Source organism: Coregonus lavaretus (genome assembly GCF_964263955.1).
Source record: "Coregonus lavaretus genome assembly, chromosome: 11".
Classification (NCBI taxonomy): domain Eukaryota; kingdom Metazoa; phylum Chordata; class Actinopteri; order Salmoniformes; family Salmonidae; genus Coregonus; species Coregonus lavaretus.
Genome location: NC_139998.1, coordinates 3,684,417 through 3,709,782, shown reverse-complemented (window position 1 = coordinate 3,709,782; position 25,366 = coordinate 3,684,417). Strand labels below are relative to the sequence as shown.

Genomic DNA, 25,366 nt, shown 5'->3' with positions numbered 1-25,366 from the left:
CACTACGCTGACAGACACAGCAAACCTTCTTGCCACAGCTCGCATTGATGTGCGATCCTGGATGAGCTGCACTACCTGAGCCACTTGTGTGGGTTGTAGACTCCGTCTCATGCTACCACTAGAGTGAAAGCACCGCCAGCATTCAAAAGTGACCAAAACATCAGCCAGGAAGCATAGGAACTGAGAAGTGGTCTGTGGTCACCACCTGCAAAACCAGTCCTTTATTGGGGGTGTCTTGCTAATTGCCTATAATTTCCACCTGTTGTCTATTCCATTTGCACAACAGCATGTGAAATGTATTGTCAATCAGTGTTACTTCCTAAGTGGACAGTTTGATTTCACAGAAGTGTGATTGACTTGGAGTTACATTGTGTTGTTTAAGTGTTCCCTTTATTTTTTTTAGCAGTGTATTTACCAAGAGAGTTTTCATCTATATTTTTCGTAGCTGTCTATTTACCACCACAAACCGATGCTGCATTGTTGGGAACGGCCCGTAAGTAAGCATTTCACTGTTAGTCTACACCTGTTGTTTACAAAGCATGTGACAATTAAGCAATTAATAATGCAAGTCTTGGTGATATAGGCTCTGCTCCTTCAGGGTAGCTCATTGCCCAAGCAAAGCTTTAATATAAAATAGCCTACAGGCAGTGAGCGTGGTAAACTATACCAATCCCCCAAAGCAGCAGAACCTTACGCCAGCCGACAATGTGTAGCTTCGGCAGAGCGCCGTTTAGATATAATCAAATAGGCCAGCTAAAGTAAACCTACCATCGCAATAATAAATACCATGTGAGAATGTTAACCATGTGTGGCATAAACGTATGACTTCTATCCCTCGTGACGTACCGCCGGGTAGCCCTCGCTTGAGGCAAGATGAGCTTCATCTGCCAATCTTGCCAACGTAGCAGTGTGAACCTAGCCGCCCTAGAGACGCACCACCAGGTTCTCTCACTGAACTATACGAGTAGCCTAATCATCTGTGGGCCTACATGAAATATCTACCATCTAACAAGCAACCAAAGCAATATGCACTCAGCCAACCACCTGTAGCTAGTATGCACTGAAATCTATTACGATAACCACCAAAGCAATGCTATTGACTGTGGGCTGAACGCCGTCATAGCGAACTATATAAGGCATGGAACTGGCAGATGAACTCATCACTTTTGGGCATCCAAAATGTCCTTGCCGTTTAATCTAATATAGTATTCGTAGGAAGCAGAGGATCAACCCCCTGTGATCTTTAGTGTGGATGCAGGGACAGATAGAGAAGCCATTGAAGCAGCGCCAATGCGAAATGAATGAGCTGCGTATAGCTCAGGAGATAGCCCACAGCGTTTGCAGAGGAGACGGAACTGTGATGAAAACCAGAATCTCGTCATTGGTTTGCCAGCATTGGTGAAGAATAATGGATCGCCCGGAGTGGCCAGTGGTCGCCATTGCAGGTAGTGTAACATGGCAGAGAGGACAGAAAGCAGTGTTAGTTTGAGCATTGACAACTAGAGTACCTTTACCCTTCCTATCAGTTTAAGAATGCTTTACCAACACGGTGAACATGCGAGTGTCCATACTTAAATCAGAAATTGTGAGATCATGCAATGATTCAATAGAAATTAAAACGAAGTGTATTCCCCAACCATAAAAACCTGTAGAAAGCCATAAGACAGACTGCCTCTAATAAAATATAATTGTACGAGCCGAAACACCCTTTACTTTACGTGAAACCATTTTTATTTTCAATACAGTGATGGTGATAAGTAATATTTGGTCATTGCCTGAAGATTGCTATTTTTGAAGCCCATTGAGGCAGAAAGAACTGTCATCTTGGTGTATGAGGATATTCTACCTATGCGACATACAGTTGAAGTCGGAAGTTTACATACACCTTAGCTAAATACATTTAAACTCAGTTTTTCACAATTCCTGACATTTAATCCTAGTAAAAAAGTCCCTGTCTTAGGTCAGTTAGGATCACCACTTTATTTTAAGAATTTGAAATGCCAGAATAATAGTAGAGATAATGATTAATTTCAGATTTTATTTCTTTCATCATATTCCCAGTGGGTCAGAAGTTTACATACACTCAATTAGTATTTGGTAGCATTGCCGTTAAATTGTTTAACTTGGGTGAAACATTTAGGGTAGCCTTCCACAAGCTTCCCACAATAAGTTGGGTGAATTTTGGCCCATTCCTCCTGACAGAGCTGGTGTAACTGAGTCAGGTTTGTAGGCCTCCATGCTCGCACATGCTTTTTCAGTTCTGCCCACAAATGTTCTATAGGATTGAGGTCAGGGCTTTGTGATGGCCACTCCAATACCTTGACTTTGTTGTCCTTAAGCCGTTTTGCCACAACTTTGGAAGTATGCTTGGGGTCATTGTCCATTTGGAAGACCCATTTGCGACCAAGCTTTAACTTCCTGAGTGATGTCTTGAGATGTTGCTTCAATATATCCACATAATTTTCCTTCCTCATGATGCCATCTATTTTGAGTAGTGCACCAGTCCCTCCTGTAGCAAAGCAACCCCACAGCATGATGCTGCCACCCCGTGCTTCACGGTTGGGATGTTGTTCTTCGGCTTGCAAGGGTTCCCCCTTTTTCCTCCAAACATAACGATGGTCATTATGGCCAAACAGTTCTATTTTTGTTTCATCAGACCAGAGGACTTTTCTCCAAAAAGTACGATCGTTGTCCCAATGTGGAGTTGCAAACCGTAGTCTGGCTTTTTTATGGCGGTTTTGGAGCAGTGGCTTCTTCCTTGCTGAGCGTCCTTTCAGGTTATGTCGATATAGTCTCCCGAGTGGCGCAGTGGTCTAAGGCACTGCATCGCAGTGCTAGCTGTGCCACTAGAGATCCTGGTTCGAATCCAGGCTCTGTCGTAGCCGGCCGTGACCGGGAGACCCATGGGGCGGCGCACAATTGGCCCAGCATCGTCTATTGTAGGGGAGGGAATGGCCGGCAGGGGATGTAGCTCAGTTTGTAGAGCATGGCGTTTGCAACGCCAGGGTTGAGGGTTCGATTCCCAAGGGGGGTATATAAAATAAAATGTATGCACTAACTGTAAGTCGCTCTGGATAAGAGCGTCTGCTAAATGACGTAAATATAGGACTTGTTTTACTGTGGATATAGATACTTTTGTACCTGTTTCCTCCAGCATCTTCACAAGGTCCTTTGCTGTTGTTCTGGGATTGATTTGCACTTTTCGCACCAAAGTACGTTCATCTCTAGGAGACAGAACGCATCTCCTTCCTGAGCGGTATGACGGCTGCGTGGTCCCATGGTGTTTATACTTGCGTACTATTGTTTGTACAGATGAACGTGGTACTTTCAGGCATTTGAAAATTGCTACCAAGGATGAACCAGACTTGTGGAGGTCTACAATTTTTTTCTGAGGTCTTGGCTGATTTCTTTTGATTTTCCCATAATGTCAAGCAAAGAGGCACTGAGTTTGAAGGTAGGCCTTGAAATACATCCACAGGTACACCTCCAATTGACACAAATTATGTCAATTAGCCTATCAGAAGCTTCTAAAGCCATGACATCATTTTCTGGAATTTTCCAAGCTGTTTAAAGGCACAGTCAATTTAGTGTTTGTAAACTTCTGACCCAATGGAATTGTGATACAGTGAATTATAAGTGAAATAATCTGTCTTTAAACAATTGTTGGAAAAATTACTTGTGTCATGCACAAAGTAGATGTTCTAACCGACTTGCCAAAACTATAGTTTGTTAACAAGACATTTGTGGAGTGGTTGAAAAACGAGTTTTAATGACTCCAACCTAAGTGTATGTAAACTTCTGACTTCAACTGTAGGTACTGGACCACGAGCTGACAGAATCATGATCACAAAGCAATACTGCAGGAACTCATGTAGGTTCCACAATCTCAGAATCAATCAAATGTAACAGTGGGACTAGGCAAGGGACCCCAAGTGATGTGCGTTTTGGTTTTTGTACTAGCACTACACAAATACAGCTGATTCAAATAATCAGCTGTGTATTGCTACGGCAAAAAACAAAATGTGCACCCCTTGCGGTCCCCAGGAACGAGTTTGTCAATTAGCCTATCAGAAGCTTCTAAAGCCATGACATCATTTTCTGGAATTTTCCAAGCTGTTTAAAGGCACAGTCAATTTAGTGTTTGTAAACTTCTGACCCAATGGAATTGTGATACAGTGAATTATAAGTGAAATAATCTGTCTTTAAACAATTGTTGGAAAAATTACTTGTGTCATGCACAAAGTAGATGTTCTAACCGACTTGCCAAAACTATAGTTTGTTAACAAGACATTTGTGGAGTGGTTGAAAAACGAGTTTTAATGACTCCAACCTAAGTGTATGTAAACTTCTGACTTCAACTGTAGGTACTGGACCACGAGCTGACAGAATCATGATCACAAAGCAATACTGCAGGAACTCATGTAGGTTCCACAATCTCAGAATCAATCAAATGTAACAGTGGGACTAGGCAAGGGACCCCAAGTGATGTGCGTTTTGGTTTTTGTACTAGCACTACACAAATACAGCTGATTCAAATAATCAGCTGTGTATTGCTACGGCAAAAAACAAAATGTGCACCCCTTGCGGTCCCCAGGAACGAGTTTGGGAAACACTGCTATAGCCATGTCTGTCGTGTCGGTTTATGACTGCATGTCTGAGCTGCAAAAGCCCAGACCACCTTAGAGAATGTAAACTATGAAGCAGAGCACATGCAGTGCCATTGTTCAGTCAATCAGATTAAGAAATAGCTTCAACCGGAGATTAGAAGTCAGAGCCCAAGATCAACTTCACAACATGTCACAAGGTATTCTGTTTTCACAGAAAAGTCTATATGAATGGTTTGTTTGTGTATGTGAGAGAGAGAGAGAGAGAGAGCGAGAGAGAGAGAGAGAGAGAGAGAGAGAGAGAGAGTTTATATCGAGCAGCTTTCAGTGGTTGGTGGGGCTACTATGCATTATTTATTTATTTAAATTGTGACGGAAGGCTTACTTTCTATGTTCTCTGTAGGCCTGCCCTCTCTACATGTACAGTGCATTCGGAAAGTACTCAGACCCCTTCACTTTCTTCAAATTTTTCACGTTACAGCCTTATTCAATTTTTTTATTTTTTTATTTTTAATCCTCATCGATCTACACACAATAACCCATAATGACGAAGCAAAAACAGTTTTTTTGTCATTTTTGCAAATGTATTGAAAAGAAAAAACAGAAATACCATATTTACATAAGTATTCAGACCCTTTGCTATGAGACTCAAAACTGTGCTCAGTTGCATCCTGTTTCCATTGATCATCCTTGAGATGTTTCTACAACTTGATTGGAGTCCACCTGTGGTAAATTCTCTGACAGAGCTCCAGAGTTCCTCTGTGGAGATGGGAGAAACTTTCAGAAGGACAACCATCTCTGCAGCACTCCACCAATCAGGCCTTTATGGTAGAGTGGCCAGACGGAAGCCACTCCTCAGTGAAAGGCACATGACAGGCCGCTTGGAGTTTGCCAAAAGGCACCTAAAGGACTCTCATATCATGAGAAACAAGATTCTCTGGTCTGATAAAAACAAGATGTAACTCCTTGGCCTGAATGTCAAGCGTCACGTCTGGAGGAAACCTGGCACCATCCCTACGGTGAAGCATGGTGGTGGCAGCATCGTGCTGTGGGGATGTTTTTCAGAATCAAGGACTGGGAGACTAGTCAGAATCGAGGGAAAGATGAACGGAGCAAAGTACAGAGAGATCCTTGATGAAAACCTGCTCCAGAGCACTCAGGACCTTAGACTAGGGCGAAGGTTCACCTTCCAACAGGACAACGACCCTAAGCACACAGCCAAGACAACGCAGGAGTTGCTTAAGGACAAGTCTCTGAATGTCCTTGAGTGGCCCAGCCAGAGCCCAGACTTGCACCCGATCTAATATCTCTGGAGAGACCTTAAAATAGCTGTGCAGCGACGCTCCCCATCCAGCCTTACGGAGCTTGAGAGGATCTGCAGAGAAGAATGGGAGTAACTCCCCAAATACAGGTGTGCCAAGCTTGTAGCGTCCTACCCAAGAAGACTTGAGGCTGTAATCGCTACCAAAGGTGCTTCAACAAAGTCCCGAGTAAAGGGTCTGAATACTTATGTAAATGTGATATTTGTTTTATTATTTTTTACATTTCCAAAATGTCTACAAAAATGTTTTTATTATGGCGTATTGTGTTTAGATTGATGGGGAAAAAACAATGAAATCAATTTTAGAATAAGGATGTAACGTAACAAAATGTGGAAAAAGTCAACGGGTCTAAATACTTTACGAATGCACTGTATTTGGGTCAGACAAGGCAATTATGTTACTGTACCTTTAAAAGCACAAGGGACGAGGTGGGAGGGACTAGCTTCCGTAGGTAATTCAAACACTTGGCTTCTGCTCCTAATTTTACAAACATTTTCGTTTCCGCTGTCAAAAACGACTAAAATAGCCTTTTACCGGTAACATGGGTGCGTCGTCAGGTGTTAACTCGATGGTGAATGCGGTGTGGTGGTGAAACAGCCACACCTATCACCTCCGATACTTCATCCTCATTCACTTCCATTTCTCCTCCTGTCTTCACTGACGTCGAAAGAAGAGATGTCCGGAGTATCCGTAGTCCTGTGGAGGAAAAACTATGTCTAACAGACAGCTGTGGGATAAGGAGACGTATACTTGGATGACGGAGGAGGAATGGAAGGAAAAAGAGAGACAGAGGAGGTCTAAGAGAGAGAGGGAGGAAGATTGTGAGCTTGAGTCGGGAAAAAATGGCGGGAAAAATGGAGAAGGTTTGGTAAAGAATGGTAGGAAATGTAAGCAAAGTGAGCTGAAGACAGGAGGAGAAATGGAAGTGAATGAGGGTGAAGTATCGGAGGTGGTAGGTGTGGTGAAGTACTCGGAGCCCGAGGCTTGCACCGAGAGTCAGGATAAAGATGAGTCTGTGACAGTAGGAGTGAAGTTTGTGGAAAAAGTGGACCCTTGCCATTTGGCTGATCCATTTGTGGTTTCAAGATGGGTGAAAAAAGCATTGGGTATAGTGGAATCGGTGAGGGTAACCAGAAGTGGTCTAGTGATAATTGTTTGTGTTTCTGTTGGGTAGACGGAGAAGGCGCTCAGGGTTAAACAAATGGGGGAAAGAATTGTGAATTGTTTCGCTCACAAGAAAAGGGCGCCATTGAAAGGAGTGATTACTGGGGTAGCAGTATATGTAAAAGTGGACCAACTGAAGGGGAAGATTCCCAGTGTTTGTGATGCTCATCGAGGCACAAATATTTCCACTAGTTACCACAGCCACAAACTCTAGATTGGATATTACACATTTATGAAAACTAAACTGTGCTTTTTGGTCTAATTTAAGGTTAAGCATGAGGTTAGCAGTGTGGTTAAGGTTAGTGTTATGTTTAGAATCACATTTTAAGAAGATAAATTGTAGAAATTGGCAGGGTTTATGACTTTGTGTCTATGGTAAGTAGTGACAAAGTGTTTTTAGTGTTTTTTTCCAAAGTTGCCAGGATGTCACGTTTATTTATTGGTTTATTTGGATCCCCATTTAGCTTTTGAAGAAGCAGCAACTATTCGTCATGGGCTCCACAAAAAAAACACATGGCAAGTAACAAAACACTGATAGACAAGGACAGTCACACAAATGTCAAATACAGTGATATACAAACAATACAACAACAAATAATAGTACAAACAATACAACTAAACAACGAATGTGTGTGTCTGTCTGTGCGGGTGCTTGTGTGTCCCTTCACAGTCCCGTTCCATTTAATGTTGTTTAATATTTTCTAAAGGTAATTTAGCTTTTTGCTTGAGTAATTGGATATGGAATGGAATTACATGCGATCATGGCTCTGTGTAAGACTGTGCATTGCCGTGAATTCATTTAGGGGACTGTAAAGAGACCCCTGGTGGCATGTCTTGTGGGGTATGTACGGCTGTTTGCTGAATGTTATTTGATTATGCAGACAATCTGGAATTTTCATTACAGTAATACTTCTCATAAAGACTAGAAGAGAAGCAGTTAATCTCTCGTCAACCCTCAACCAGGAAAGACTGGCATGCATGTTGTTGATGTTAGTTCTGTATGTGCAGTTAAGGGCAAGGCGTGCTGCTCCGTTTTGAGCCAGCTGCAGATATGCTAGGTCTTTCTTTGCTGCACTTGACCATATTTCCGGACAGTAATCAAGATGGGACAAGACCAGAGCCTGAACAACTAATACAGTTGATTTTTGTGTCAACGCAGAACATATTTTTAGAGCATACATACCCCTCCACATCTTCACAACAACTTTGTCAATATGACTTGACCATGATAATTGACCATCCAGTGTTATACCTAGGAGTTTAGCTTCGTCCACTTGCTCAATGGTCCCACCCTTTATACACAACTCCAGCTGAAGTTTAGGTCTTAGAGAATGTTTTGAACCAAATACAATGCTTTTAGTTGTATTTAAGACCAGTTGATTATTAATCACCAATTCTGATACTGACTGTAACTCCTTATTTAGAATTTCAGTGAGCTCACTGACTTTGGGTGCTGACATGAGGAGTGTGGAATCATGCGCATACATAGTCATTCTAGCTTTGTGTAAGACCAGTGGCAAATCATTTGTAAAAATAGAGAAGAGTAACTACCCAAGGCAACTGCCCTGAGGGACACTGCACTGTACATATCTGATGTTAGAGAAGCTTCCTTTGAAGAACACTCTCTGGGTTTTATTGGATAAATAACTCTCCAACCATGTGATGGCAGGTGATGTAAAGCCATAGCAAGTGAGTTTCTTCAATAACAATTTATGATCAATAACATCAAAGGCTGCATATAACAATACAGCTTCAAATATCAATTTATTATCCATTTTAACCACTCATCTGTCAACGGAGTCAGTGCAGTACAAGTTGAGTGCCCTTCTCTATATGCATGCTGAAAGTCAGTAGCTAACTTGTTCTCAGATAAATAGCATTGTATTTAGTCAAACACGTCAGTTTACTAAGAACAGGCAGCAAACTGATTGGTGCTTTACAATTTTTAGGCAGTGGAATGACTTTAGCTTCTTTCCACGCCTTTCGACATACATACTCCTTTCGGCTTTGGTTAAGGATATAGCAAATAGGGGTGGCAATACAGTCTGCTACCATTCTCAATAGTTTCCCATCATGGTTGTCTATTCCTGGTGGCTTATAATTACTGATAGATAACAATAGTTTTTCCACCTCTCCCACACGGACTTGACCAAATTCAAAACAGCAATCCTTCTCTTTCATGATTAGATCCTTTATACAAAAATATGATGGTTCACTGTTCAATGTTGTCATTTCACTACTGAGTTTTTCCACGTTTCCATTAGTCATTGAAAGGATTGGCAACATCGAAAGGTTTTGTTATAAATGACCCATCAACTTCAAAGAGTGATGGAGATGGATTGGGTTTTATGCCCATGATATCATTTAAGGTAGGCTACTCCAAAGTGTTTTTCCATTGTGTTTTATGTGATTTATCTTGGTTTGGTAATGTAATTTCTTCTTTTTGATAAGTTTAGTCACAATATTTCTCAAGTTACAGTAGGCTATGTCAACCAATCAGCTGAGCAGCCTGGCTTGATTGCCACCTTTTTTGCATCATTTCTTTGAACCATACATTTTTTCAATTCGTCATCAATCCGGCGGTTCTAACAGTTCTCACGGTTAATTTCTTAGCATGTGCATGCTTGTAAACAATCTCCATGAATAATTTTACAAATACTTCCAGTGCTGCATCTAGATTCACTTCCTCATACACATCAGACAAACATACATTTTTTACATCTTCAACAAATGTCCTGAGAACATTTTTTGTGATCTCTTATAAATTATTGCCACAATGTTATGGTCACTACAGCCAATGGGAACTGATGTTGCTTTGGAGCAAAGCTGCAGCATTAGTGAAGATATGATCAATACAAGTGGATGTCACTGATCCAACACTATTGGTATGCACTCTAGTTGGTTGAGTAATAACCTGAGTCATTTTACAGGTGTTAGTCACAGTTAGAAGCTTCCTCTTGAGAGGACAGCTAGTTGCTAACCAGTCAATGTTCAGGTCACCCAGAAAATAGACCTCTCTGTTAACATCACACACACTATCAAGCATTTCACACACATTATCTAGATACTGACTGTCAGCCTGTGGTGGCTTAAAGCAACACCCTAAAATAATAGGCTTTAGATGAGGCAGGTGAACCTTCAGTAACACTTGACATGAGATCTTCTCTAAGCATTACAGGGATATATATATATATATATACTACCGTTCAAAAGTTTGGGGTCACTTCAAAATTTCATTTTTTTCGAAAGAAAAGCAAATGTTTTGTCCATTAAAATAACATCAAATTGATCAGAAATACATTGTAGACATTGTTAATGTTGTAAATGGCTATTGTAGCTGGAAACTGCTGATTTTTTAAATGGAATATTTACAAAGGCGTACAGAGGCCCATTATCAGCAACCATCAGTCCTGTGTTCCAATGGCACGTTGTGTTTGCTAATCCAAGTTGATCATTTTAAAAGTCTAATTATCATTAGAAAACCCTTTTGCAATTGTGTTAGCACAGCTGAAAACTGTTGTGCTGATTTAAAGAAGCAATAAAACTGGCCTTCTTGAGACTAGTTGAGTATCTGGAGCATCAGCAATTGTGGGTTCGATTACAGGCTCAAAATGGCCAGAAACAAATAACTTTCTTCTGAAACTCGTCAGTCTGTTCTTGTTCTGAGAAATGAAGGCTATTCCATGTGAGAAATTGCCAAGAAACTGAAGTTCTCGTACAACGCTGTGTACTACTCCTTTCACAGAACAGCGCAAACTGGATCTAACCAGAATAGAAAGAGGAGTGGGAGGCCCCGGTGCACAACTGAGCAAGAGGACAAATACATTAGAGTGTCTAGTTTGAGAAACAGACTATATACTAGCAGCTTCATTAAATAGTACCCGCAAAACACCAGTCTCAACGCCAACAGTGAAGAGGCGACTCCGGGATGCTGACCATCTAGGCAGAGTTGCAAAGAAAAAGTCCAGTGTCTGTGTTCTTTTGTCTGTGTTCCATCGTAATCTTTTCTTTTTATTGGCCAGTCTGAGATATGGCTTTTTCTTTGCAACTCTGGCAAGGAAATTTCTAAGTGACACCAAACTGTTGAACGGTAGTGTATATACACAGTACCAGTCAAAGGCTTGGACACGCCTACTCATTGAAGGGTTTTTCTTCATTTTTACTATTTTCTACATTGAAGAATAATAATGAAGCAATCAAAACTATGAAATAACGCATATGGAATCCATAAAGTAACCAAAAAAGTGTTAAACAAATCAAAATATATTTTATATTTGAGATTCTTCAAATAGCCCCACTTTGCCTTGATGACAGCTTTGCAGACTCTTGGCATTCTCTCAACCAGCTTCATGAGGTAGTCACCTGGAATGCATTTCAATTAAAAGTTAATTTGTGGAATTTCTTTCCTCCTTAATGCGTTTGAGCCAATCAGTTGTGTTGTGACAAGGTAGGGGCGGTATACAGAAGATAGCCCTATTTGGTAAAATACCAAGTCCATATTATGGCAAGAACAGCTCAAATAAGCAAAGAGAAATGACAGTCCATCATTACTTTAAGACATGAAGGTCAGTCAATACGGAAAATGTCAAGAACTTTGAAAGTTTCTTCAAGTGCAGTCGCAAAAAACAACAAACGCTATGATGAAACTGGCTCTCATGAGGACCGCCACTGGAATGGAAGACCCAGAATTACCTCTGCTGCAGAGGATAAGTTCATTAGAGTTACCAGCCTCAGAAATTGCAGCCCAAATAAATGCTTCACAGAGTTCAAGTAACAGACACATCTCAACATCAACTGTTCAGAGGGGACTGTGTGAATCAGGCCTTCATGGTCGAATTGTTGCAAAGAAACCACTACTGAAGGACACCAATAATAAGAAGAGACCTGGTTGGGCCAAGAAACACGAGCAATGGACATTAGACCGGTGGAAATGTGTCCTTTGGTCTGGAGTCCAAATTTACGATTTTTGGTTCCATCCGCCGTGTCTTTGTGAGATGTGAGACCCTTTGTGAGGGTGAATGGATGATCTCCGAATGTGTATTTCCCACCAAAAAGCATGGAGGAGGAGGTATTATGGTGTGGGGGTGCTTTGCTGGTGACACTGTCTGATTTATTTAGAATTCAAGGCACACTTAACCAGCATGGCTACAACATCATTCTGCAGCGATACGCCATCCCATCTGGTTTGGGCTTAGTGGGACTATCATTTGTTTTTCAACAGGACAATGACCCAACACACCTCCAGGCTGTGTAAGGGCTATTTGACCAAGAAGAAGAGTGATGGAGTGCTGCATCAGATGACCTGGCCTCCACAATCACCCGACCTCAACCCAATTGAGATGGTTTAGGATGAGTTGGACTGCAGAGTGAAGGACAAGCAGCCAACAAGTGCTCAGTATATGTGGGAACTCCTTCAAGACTGTTGAAAAAGCTTTCCAGGTAAAGCTGGTTGAGAGAATGCTAAGAGTGTGCAAAGCTGTCATCAAGGCAAATGGTGGCTTTGTTTAACACTTTTTGGGTTACTACATGATTCCATATGTGTTATTTCATAGTTTTGATGTCTTCACTATTATTCTACAATGTAGATCTACAGTGAGGGGAAAAAAGTATTTGATCCCCTGCTGATTTTGTACGTTTACCCACTGACAAAGACATGATCAGTCTATAATTTTAATGGTAGGTTTATTTGAACAGTGAGAGACAGAATAACAACAAAAAAATCCAGAAAAACGCATGTCAAAAATGTTATAAATTGATTTGCATTTTAATGAGGCAAATAAGTATTTGACTCCTCTGCAAAACATGACTTAGTACTCGGTGGCAAAACTCTTGTTGGCAATCACAGAGGTCAGACGTTTCTTGTAGTTGGCCACCAGGTTTGCACACATCTCAGGAGGGATTTTGTCCCACTCCTCTTTGCAGATCTTCTCCAAGTCATTAAGGTTTTGAGGCTGACGTTTGGCAACTCGAACCTTCAGCTCCCTCCACAGATTTTCTATGGGATAAAGGTCTGGAGACTGGCTAGGCCAGTCCAGGACCTTAATGTGCTTCTTCTTGAGCCACTCCTTTGTTGCCTTGGCCGTGTGTTTTGGGTCATTGTCATGCTGGAATACCCATCCACGACCCATTTTCAATGCCCTGGCTGAGGGAAGGAGGTTCTCATCCAAGATTTGATGGTACATAGCCCTGTCCATCGTCCCTTTGATGCGGTGAAGTTGTCCTGTCCCAACCCCAAAGCATAATGTTTCCACCTCCATGTTTGATGGTGGGGATGGTGTTCTTGGGGTCTTAAGCAGCATTCCTCCTCCTCCAAACACGGCGAGTTGAGTTGATGCCAAAGAGCTCCATTTTGGTCTCATCTGACCACAACACTTTCACCCAGTTCTCCTCTGAATCATTCAGATGTTCATTGGCAAACTTCAGACGGGCCTGTATATGTGCTTTCTTGAGCAGGGGGACCTTGCAGGCGCTGCAGTATTTCAGTCCTTCACGGCGTAGTGTGTTACCAATTGTTTTCTTGGTGACTATGGTCCCAGCTGCCTTGAGATCATTGACAAGATCCTCCCGTGTAGTTCTGGGCTAATTCCTCACCGTTCTCGTGATCATTGCAACTCCACGAGGTGAGATCTTGCATGGAGCCCCAGGCCGAGGGAGATTGACAGTTAATTTGTGTTTCTTCCATTTGCGAATAATCGCACCAACTGTTGTCACCTTCTCAACAAGCTGCTTGGCGATGGTCTTGTAGCCCATTCCAGCCTTGTGTAGGTCTACAATCTTTTCCCTGACATCCTTGGAGAGCTCTTTGGTCTTGGCCATGGTGGAGAGTTTGGAATCTGATTGATTGCTTCTGTGGACAGGTGTCTTTTATACAGGTAACAAACTGAGATTAGGAGCACTCCCTTTAAGAGTGTGCTCCTAATCTCAGCTCGTTACCTGTATAAAAGACACCTGGGAGCCAGAAATCTTTCTGATTGAGAGGGGGTCAAATACTTATTTCCCTCATTAAAATGCAAATCCATTTTTAACATTTTTGACATGCGTTTTTCTGGATTTTTGTTGTTGTTATTCTGTCTCTCACCGTTCAAATAAACCTACCATTAAAATTATAGACTGATAATGTCTTTGTCAGTGGGCAAACGTACAAAATCAGCAGGGGATCAAATACTTTTTTCCCTCACTGTATATCCCTATGAGAGAGAAACCCAATGAGCAGGACACACCCTCTGCTGCAAGAGTACCTCTTACAAGTGAACCCATGAATGAACCTAAAAAATCACCTGAACCAGCAGCAGCAGGTAACATGTGTAGCATCAACAACACATCGCCAAGAACAGTCACCTTCATCGAACTGGACCCACTGCCACCCCCTGCAAGAGAACCCCTGACACCCACCAAGAAATCTGCTGAAACAACCCAAACAAACCATTTACGTTTAGTGACCCCTGCAAAGGAGAAAGCTGAAACTGAGAGGGAGCCACTTCCAGAGATCCCCTACAGATCCCCTGGTCAAATCAGCACACCCACCTCTCCTACCCGTGCTGCCAACAACCGGACTTCCGGCCCCAGCCGCCAGACCTCCAGCGAAACACCCCTGCCCTGCCACAACTGCCCCAGGCAGGGCTCTCTCCTTGCTGTGAAGACCTGCTTGGTGTGTGGAGCCTCCATGTGCTCCGAACACCTCCGCCCCCACCTGGAGTCACCTGTGTTCCAGAGCCACACCCTGTTGCTTCCCATGGAGGATATATCACCCTGGAGGTAAAGTTTCAGTGTTATTCAGTATATTTAGGGTGTTTTGTAAACTTGTACTCACCTAACTTTTTTATACCATGTGCTCTGTGGTATTTATTTATAGTCTATGAAAATTCATGTACGTTTTTTATGAGCTGCACTAAGTCAAATTCCTAACACCTTTGGTTGACATGACACTAAAATATTGCATCTTCTAATAATTTGTAATGAATCATTTCATGGTAAATTGTGCATGTAATTCAGGTTGTTGCTGACAGTTGTCAAATAACAATAAAACATTTATCATCATCAGGTGCTCTGAACACCAGGGGATGAACTGGATCTACTGCCGGCAGTGTAGCGTATGTGTGTACCGTGTGTACCGTGATAGGGTTGCACCGGGAGCATAGCTGCATCAGTATCCGAGAGGGAGCTGAGGGTGAGAGAGGCGGGGACAAAACACACACTTACAGTGAGCTCCAAAAGTATTGGGACAGTGACACATCCTTGTCGAATGCTTTTGACACCTTGTTGAGTCCATGCCCCGACGAATTGAGACTGTTCTGAGGACAAAAGTATTCAGACCCCTTGACTTTATCCACATTTTGTTACATTACAGCCTTATTCTAAAATCGTTTTTTCCCCCTCATCAATCTACACACAATACCCCATAATAACAAAGCAAACACAGGTTTTTAGAAATGTTTGTAAATAAATAAAAAATGATATCACATTTACATAATTATTCAGACCCTTTGCTCAGTACTTGGTTGAAGCACCTTTGGCAGCGATTACAGCCTTAAGTCTTCTTGGGTATGACGCTACAAGCTTAGCACACCTGTATTTGGGGAGTTTCTCCCATTCTTCTCTGCAGATCCTCTCAAGCTCTGTCAGGTTGGATGGGGAGCGTCACTGCACAGCTATTTTCACGTCTCTCCAGAGATGTTCGATCGGGATCAAGTCCGGGCTCTGGCTGGGCCACTCAAGAACATTCAGAGAGTTGTCGCAAGCCACTCCTGCGTTGTCTTGGCTGTGTGCTTGGGGTCACTGTCCTGTTGGAAGCTGAACCTTCGCCCCAGTCTGAGCGCTCTGGAGCAGGTTTTCATCAAGGATCTCTCTGTACTTTGCTCCGTTCATCTTTCCCTCGATCCTGACTAGTCTCCCAGTCCCTGCAGCTGAAAAACATCCCCACAGCATGATGCTGCCACCACCAGGCTTCACCGTAGGGATGGTGCCAGGTTTCCTCCAGACGTGACACTTTGTATTCAGGTCAAAGAGTTCAGTCATGGTTTCATCAGACCAGAAAATCTTGTTTCTCATGGTCTGAGAGTCCTTTAAGTGCCTTTTGGGAAACTCCAAGCAGGCTGTCGTAGCTTTTACTGAGGGGTGGCTTCCGTCTGGCTACTCTACCATAAAGGCCTGATTGGTGGAGTGCTGCAGAGATGGTTGTCCTTCTGGAAGGTTCCCCCATCTCCACAGAGGAACTCAGGAGCTCTGTCAGAGTGACCATCAGGTTCTTGGTCACCTCCCTGACCAAGGCCCTTCTCCCCCATTTGCTCAGTTTGGCCAGGTGGCCAGCTCTAGGAAGAGTCTTGGTGGTTCCAAACTTCTTCCATTTAAGAATAATGGAGGCCATTGTGTTCTAGGGGACCTTCAATGCAGCAGAATTTTTTTAGTACCCTTCCCCAGATCTGTGCCTCGACACAATCCTGTCTCGGAGCTCTACGGACAATTCCTTCGACCTCATGGCTTGGTTTTAGCTTTGACATGCACTGTCAACTGTTGGACCTAATATAGACAGTTTTTTAGTGTTAATAAATTTGCAAAAATACAAAAACTGTTTTCACTTTGTCATTATGGGGTATTGTGTGTAGATTGATGAGGATAAAATGTAATTTAATCAATTTTAGAATAAGTTTGTAACGTAACAAAATGTGGAAAAGTGAAGGGGTCTGAATACTTTCCGAATGCACTGCATTTGGTGTATTCCCCCCATTTTAGGGGACCAAAAATATTAGGACAAATTCACTTCTAAAGTAGTCAGAAGTTTAGTATTTGGTCCCATATTCCTATCACACAATCATTACATCAAGCATGTGACTCTACAAACTCGTTGGATGCATTTGCTGTTTGTGTTGCTTGTGTTTCAGATTATTTTGTGTCCAATAGAAATGAATGGTAAATAATGTATTGTGTCATTTTAGAGTCACTTTTATTGTAAATAAGAATATAATATGTTTCTAAACACTTCTACATTAATTTGGATGCTACCATGATTGGATAATCCTGAATTAATCGTGAATAATGATGAATGAAAGTTAGACGCACAAATATCATACACCCCAAAAATGCTAACCTCCACTGTTGTTGTAATAGTGAGAGGTTAGCGTGTCTTGGGGGTATGATATTTGTGCATCACATGCTTTATGTAATCATTGCGGGGAAGGGGGGGTCGAGAGACTATGTACAAAAAGTGGTGTAATTTCTAAACTGTTCACCTGATTTATGGATGAAAATTTTTACATTTACGTCATTTAGCAGATGCTCTTATCCAGAGCGACTTACAAATTGGTGCATTCAACTTATGATAGCCAGTGGGACAACCACTTTATTTTTTTATGGGGGGTGGGTAGAAGGATTACTTTTATACTATTCCAGGTATTCCTTAAAGAGGTAGGGTTTCAAGTGTCTCTGGAAGGTGGTCAGCGACTCCGTTGTCCTGGCGTCGTGGGGGAGCTTGTTCCACCATTGGGGTGCCAGAGCAGCGAATAGATTTGACTGGGCTGAGTGGGAACTGTGCTTCCGTAGAGGTAGGGGGGCTAGCAGGCCAGAGGTGGATGAACGTAGTGCCCTCGTTTGGGTGTAGGGTCTGATCAGAGCCTGACGGTAAGGAGGTGCCGTTCCCCTCACAGCTCCGTAGGCAAGCACCATGGTCTTGTAGTAGATGCGAGCCTCAACTGGAAGCCAGTGGAGTGTGCAGAGGAGCGGGGTGACATGAGAGAACTTGGGAAGGTTGAACACCAGATGGGCTGCAGCGTTCTGGATAAGTTGTAGGGGTTTAATAGCACAGGCAGGGAGCCCAGCCAACAGTGAGTTGCAGTAATCTAGACGCGAGATGACAAGTGCCTGGATTAGGACCTGTGCCGCTTTCTGTGTAAGGTAGGGTCGTACTCTGCGAATGTTGTAGAGCATGAACCTACAGGATCCTAACCCTCAAATTAAAGTTGACAGTCTGCACTTTAACCTCATAGTCATTGTATCATTTCAAAGTGCTGGAGTACAGAGCCAAAAAAGAAAATGTGTCTCTGTCCCAATACTTTACGAGCTCACTGTAAATAAAATCTACGTTTGTCACGTGCACAGGATACAGCAGGTGTAAACAGTACAGTGAAATATTTACTTGCAAACTTTCTTATAAAATGATCGTACACATTCACACACAGTATCAAATCAAATTGTATTTTTCACATGCTTCGTGAACAACAGGTGTGGACTAACATTGAATACTTACTTACGGGCCCGTCCCAACAATGCAGAGAGAAAGACAATGGAACAAAAACAAACAATAGAAAAGTAAAATACATAATAAATACACAATGAGTAACGATAACTTGGCTATATACAAGGCGTACCAGTACTAAGTCGATTTGCAGGGGTACGAGGTAATTGAGGTAGATATGTACATATAACTAGGAATAAAGTGACAGGTAGTAAACAGTAGCAGCAGCATATGTGATGAGTACAAAAAGTTAGTTCAAAAAGGGTCAATGCAGATGGTCCAGGTAGCTATTTGGTTAACTATTTAGCTGTCTTTTGGCTTAGGGGTAGAAGCTGTTCAGGGTACTGTTGGTTCCAGACTTGGTGCATCGGTACCGCTTGCCGTGCGGTAGCAGAGAGAACAGTCTATGACTTGGGTGGCTGGAGTCTTTGACAATTTTCAGGGCCTTCCTCTGACACGCCTAGTCTAGAGGTCCTGGATGGCAGGGAGCTCGGCCCCAGTGATGTACTGGGCCATACACACTACCCTCTGTAGCGCCTTGCGGTTGGATGCCAAGCAGTTGCCATAACAAGTGGTTATGCAGCTAGGCAAGATGCTCTCAATAGTGCAGCTGTATAACATTTTGAGGATCTGAGGGTCCATGCAAATCTTTTCAGCCTCCTGAGGGGGAAGAGGCGTTGTCCTGCCCTCTTCACGATTGTGTTGGTGTGTTTGGACCATGATAGATCCTTAGTGATGTGGACGCCGAAGAACTTGAAGCTCTCAAGCCGTATCACCAGTCAATGTTGAGGTATGAATACATTAGTCTGAAGACAAAAGCAAGCACACGTTTTCTATTGACATCAGTGACGGAAGGATCATGATCTGTTTTTTTGCAGGGGAACCTGAAAGAGGACATGAAGAAGATGCAGGAAACAGAACATTCATTAATGAGCAGAGTGGCTGAGCTGACAGAGAAGAAACTGGGCTACCAGGTTAGAAGCTGTAGATAAGTGGATCTAATTTATTTGACCGTTTAAAAAAATTCCAGCCACAGAAGTGGATACATTTTAAATCATTGAGGATAACATACTCTTTTACCACGTCTTTCCATTGTGGTCCTCTGATTTCCATTGTGGTCCTCTGATTTCCATTGTGGTCCTCTGATTTCCATTGTGGTCCTCTGATTTCCATTGTGGTTATTTTATACATCTTGTGTGTTCCCCATGTCCCCTCCTCTCCCCAGGTGTTGTTGGGTAAGGCACGTGCCGGAGTGCAGCAGCAGTATGGGACCATGCGGGAGGCCTTGGAGCAGGAGGAGGCCATGGTTCTGCTGTGTGTGACCCAGGTAAAGAGAACCCTAACCCTAACATGCTCAACTCTATCCTCTAGTGTAAAAACAATGAAAGGGTGCTTGAAGTCTAGCCTGGTGAAAGCAGCATGATTGCTGAGTTCAGCATTCTATACGTGCAGTAAAACAGAATGGCGAACGCCGCGATGAGGCTGGTTCCAAGTCAAAAATCCATTGAGGAAGGCGTAAGCCAAAACATATGTGTGATCAAGTAGGACATGTTGCCTAGAAGCTTAAATTGCAATTGAATCAAGTCAGTGCTGGACTAGTCCCCTTTTCATTGTGTGTGTGTGTGTGTGTGTGTGTACACCCAGGATGAGAGCAGGACGGTAGGGGGTCTGGAGAGCCAGCTCAGCCAGATAAAGGAGAACCTGAGCTCCCTCCAACAGGGTCTCCATGCTCTGGAGGGGCTGGCCGATGCCATGGGGGCTGCACGCGTACAGGAGCAGGCCTTCATCATGGTAGGGTGCCACTACAATTAATATAGTGTATGGGTACATGTGAGAGAATATGCTAGCAAGCACACCAGACAGGTTTACATACATTTACTCTGAATATACATACAAAAAGTTATGTCTATGAATCCATCTTTTTGATCTATTATTTTAAAAAAATGTCACCAACATTATAAAAACTTGTATTTTGTTCTTGACAGGAGTACAGCAAGATAACAAAATAGTAAGCAACTGTTATGACTTATCATACTTGTCATATAGGCCCAAAGTTATGGAATGTTAAATTAAAGAGGAAGCGCTTCGCTTCCCTTAAAACATCTGAATAGCAAAAAAAAGTGTATCCTACCAAGTCAGCAGAACTGATACAACTATGAGTCCGTGTGGTGAGTAGACAGCATTTAGGAAGAAATCCTCATCTAAGCTCTCTTATATAAGATGCTTTACGTCATAAAAAAAATTACTCAGACCACTAATCCAGATTTACTGCATTGGTGAAAATATTTATTCTACTTTTTTGTAGATCAGCAAAATTCACTTACCGCAACATTAAGAAGATAATGGTTGGTAAAGTTACTAGTAGTTTAGTAATTTGCAGAATAATGAGGGTAGTAATAGATACCCACACGCCCAAGACCCAGGACATAGGCATATGTGTGCGTGCGGACATGATGGAGTTAAATCAACACAATTGCAGGTCCCTTTAGCTACTAGCTAGTATTGCTGCTGTCATAGTAAACCTCATGTCTTCTATCCCCTCCTCCTCCTCCCCTCCCAACCCCCCAGTGTGTTGGAGATCTGTTCTGTGGAGGAGCTGGAGGCTCCAGAGGAGGTGGACAGAGCCTGGCTGAGATGCCTGCAGGAGTGAACTGAGAGGAGGCTAAACTCTGTGGTCATCTCCCTGCCTGAACGGGACCCTTTCCGACTGCTCTGTAAGTGACTCCCAATCTCATAGAGTACCTAAACCATACCAGCTCCTTACTCAAAAGGAAGTGGATTTTCAGCTAGGATTTTGCCTATACTTAGCTCCATTCCGTTTATTTTTTATCCTGAAAAACTCTCCAGTCCTTAATAATTACAAGCATACCCATAACATGATGCAGCCACCACAATGCTTGACAATATGGAGCGTAGACTCCGTAATGGGTTGTATTGGATTTTTCCCAAACATAACACTTTTTATTCAGGATAAAGACTGTAAAAACACCAGCAAATCAGCTCTAAGTGATTTTAATTTTAGAAATCTGTTCCAAAGTATTCCCACACGTAATATAGAGAGATTCAGTGCATTCGGAAAGTATTCAGACCCCTTGAGTTTTTCCACATTTTGTTACGTTACAGCCTTATTCTAAAATTTACATTTACATTACATTTTAGTCATTTAGCAGACGCTCTTATCCAGAGCGACTTACAGTTAGTGCATACATTATTTTTATTTTTTTCATACCCCCATGTGGGAATCGAACCCACAACCCTGGCATTGCAAACACCATGCTCTATCAACTGAGCTACATCCCTGCCGGCCATTCCCTCCCCTACCCTGGACGACGCTGGGCCAATTGCGCGACAGAGCCTGGATTCTAACCAGGATCTCTAGTGGCATAGATAGCACTGCGATGCAGTGCCTTAGACCATGGATTCAATAATTGTTATATTATCATTCTTCACACAATACCCCATAATTACAAAAGCAAAAACAGGTTTTTAGAATTTTTGGCATATTTATATAAAAAATAACTGAAATCACATTTATATAAGTATTCAATCCCCTTTCCTCAGTACTTTGTTAAAGCAGCTTTGGCAGCGATTACAGCCTTGAGTCTTCTTGGGTATGACGCTACAATCTTGGCACACCTGTATTTGGGGAGTTTCTCCCATTCTTCTCTGCAGATCCTCTCAAGCTCTGTCAGGTTGGATGGGGAGCGTTGCTGTACAGCTATTATCAGGTCTATCCAGAGATGTTAGATCGGGTTCAAGTCCGGCCTCTGGCTGGGCCACTCAAGGACATTCGGAGACTTGTCCCGAAGCCACTCCTGCATTGTCTTGGCTGGGTGCTTAGGGTCGTTGTCCTGTTGGAAGGTAAACCTTCGCCCCAGTCTGAGGTCCTGAGGTTTTCATCAAGGATCTCTCTTTACTTTGATCCGTTCATCTTTGCCTTGATCCTGACTAGTCTCCCAGTCCCTGCCGCTGAAAAACATCCCAAATGCATGATTCTGCCACCACCATGCTTCACCGTAGGGATGGTGCCAGATTTCCTCCAGAAGTGAGGCTTGGCATTCAGGCCAAAGAGTTCAACCTTGGTTTCATCAGACCAGAGAATCTTGTTTCTCATGGTCTGAGAGTCCTTTAAGTGCCTTTTGGCCAACTCCAAGCGGGCTGTCATGTGCCTTTTACTGAGGAGTGGCTTCCTTCTGGCCTGTCTTCCATAAAGGCCTGATTGGTGGAGTGATGCATAGATGGTTGTCGTTATGTAAAGTTCTCCCATCTCCACAGAGGAACTCTGGAGCTCTGTCCGAGTGACCATCGAGTTCTTGGTCACATCCCTGACCAAGGCCCTTCTCCCCCGATTGCTCAGTTTGGCCAGGCGGCCAGCTCTAGGAAGAGTCTTGATGGTTCCAAACTTCTTCCATTTAAGAATGATGGAGGCCACAGTGTTCTTGGGGACCTTCAATGCTGCAGAAATGTTTTAGTACCCTTCCCCAGATCTGTGCCTCGACACAATCCAGAGTTCTATAGACAATTCCTTTGACCTCATGGCTTTGTTTTTGCTCTGACATCAACTGTCAACTGTGGGACCTTACATTGAACGGTGTGTGCCTTTCCAAATCATGTCCAATCAATTGAATTTACCACAGGTGGACTCCAATCAAGTTGTAGAAACATCAAGGATGATCAATGGAAACAGGATGCACTGGAGCTCAATTTCAAGTCTCATAGCAAAGGGTCTGAGTACTTATGTGAATAAGGTATTTCTGTTTTTTGTTTGAATAAATTTGCAAAAATACAAAAACTGTTTTCACTTTGTCATTATGGGGTATTGTGTGTAGATTGATAAAGGAATGTATTTCATCAATTTTAGAACAAGGCTGTAACGTAAAACATTTGGAAAAAGTCAAGCGGTCTGAATACTTTACGAATGTGATCGTAATCAAATGTAAGCAAGGTTTGAAATTATTATATTTTAGTCAAATATTATATCTGTTTGGGCTTGTTGCGGTCAATTTGCAGTCTACAATATTATTTGTAGGCCGAGATTCGAAAAATGCGAGTCCAATTCAAGACCATGATTGTCATTTTCTCAAATCACCCCCATAATAAGAGTTCTAAATGTCCAGTATTTCTGTGTTCATATTTCAGAACAACATGGATTCTTTAGACATTCGGAATAGTGAAAATGCATGGTGAGGGGAAAATAGAGCCACTATACAAATTATTACTAACCCAAACACAGTGGGGAACAATGGGCCTTTACGCCTTCAGAGAAGGCTGTCTCTGGGGAGATAAATCTAGCTAGCTAAGTCTGCCATTGGCTAGGCCATCAGAAGCTAGATCAAGGCATCTGCCATTCAACTGTATTAGGGCAAAATTTGGGAGTGACAGTGGAATCAACCAATCACATTTTTACATAATGAGTGGGACCGTTTTTACAAAAACTCATGGAAACGTCTGCCTTCTTGAAGGCCAACAGGTCACTGCACAATAGCGAGCAGTAGTTTTGCCATGGTCTAGCTAGCTAGCTTTTGTTGTTGGCTAGTTTGCAGCGGTTGCAGCAGGTCTTATCAAAGAGGATGTTGTTGCTAATTTGTTAGCTTCTCCCTTTTCAAGAATAACTTTCAACAAGAAGTTAAGTTTCAAATGATCATCTGGTGAGTGGAACTGTGTTTTTTTATTGCAGCACTCTTGCTGTTAGCCATCTCTTTGAAAATAACTTGTGTGTGAAACGTTGCATTTAAAGTTGAACTGACAGCAACATGAAATCTCATTCAAATCTGTTCATTTACCCCCCCCGTTTTCATATTCTTCGAATGTTTGGGGATTACGTATACTAAAGCATTTGTGAAAATTCTATAGCAATATAGAGTGGGAAAGAGGCCGCGAGTTTGGACAATTAATAGACACTGCTGAAATAAACCAAATAAAATCTTGTCCAGGACCGGAGTCTACACAGACCGGTGCGCTATAGCCAATCAGAGCTACAGTAGGCCGTTATACAAACAAGCCATTTGCCACACGGGCCTGCCATCATTTACTTTGAATTGGACTGTGTGTTTACAGCAGTTGCAACAGCGCGACTTTAGATAATTAGAATGAATTCGCCAAAAGCCACTGAATACACCTGAGTGAATTCCTGCAAATATGTAAACACCACAGGAGTCCTCTTACATTTGGGAATTTTACAGTCCTATTGATCAAAAACCATGAAAAGGTAGGCTCTCTCTCCCTCAGTTATGCACATCAACAAGATCAACAACTAATGATAACCAGAGCAAGATGAGCTAAAATCTAATGAAGGTACATTGGATAAAACCTCTCAAACTTTTTTAGCTAGTTGGCCGTCAGAATTGCAACGATAAACGATGGGGAATTGTAGCCTACTTGTCCGTCTGCAGCTTTCCTGCCAGTGCATGCTTGTCCCAACCAAGCACCAAAGCTAACTGGCTGAAGTTGGCTAGCTTACTAGCTAGCTACTTCCAGACACAAATGAGAGAAGACCTCAATCTGACCATTTTACTCGCCATAGCAGAGCTGGTTAGGCTGTTTACATGTTATCTACAGTGTTCTTGACTAGCTATTACTTTTTTTTGCCTACATTTACTGACACCGGTCATATTCAGCGGGTGTTTTGCGTTCATACATTTGTCAGTTGTTCTGCGCTCTGGCACACTCAGACGAGAGTGCTCTGAAATCGGAGTAGATAGCCAGAGTGAATTTGTGAATGGATGAGATATGCTAACTGGATAACAGTCGTTCAAGTTCTTGCTACCTAACCAAATTACACCTGCATCTCTAGCTGTGTATAGCCACCGCAAAATGATATGAGGGGAAAAAGTAAGTTACTCACCCACTCTTCCAATGGCATGACATGACACCCTCCTAGCAGCTAGCTAGCTAACGTTAATGTCCATGTTTTTTTTTAGCTTGCTACATAAATAAATACGCTAGCCTATTAGCTTGGCATTAATACATGTCAAATATCAGTTAATAAAGCCGCGTACAAACATGGTCTCTTTTTTGCTTTCTTGAGTAAGGCAGCTCCAAAATGCAGG

At 42.5% G+C, this 25,366-nt stretch overlaps 1 pseudogene across 1 annotated transcript; it reads left to right on the top strand.

The window, feature by feature from the left end:
• Positions 1–14,279: 14,279 nt before the first annotated feature.
• Positions 14,280–21,039, top strand: LOC311136999 (putative E3 ubiquitin-protein ligase MID2; annotated as a pseudogene). Its single transcript has 7 exons — positions 14,280–14,845; positions 15,132–15,257; positions 19,196–19,291; positions 19,543–19,644; positions 19,962–20,108; positions 20,303–20,325; positions 20,886–21,039. The product of its transcript is annotated as a putative E3 ubiquitin-protein ligase MID2 (transcript).
• The last annotated feature ends 4,327 nt before the right edge of the window (positions 21,040–25,366 follow it).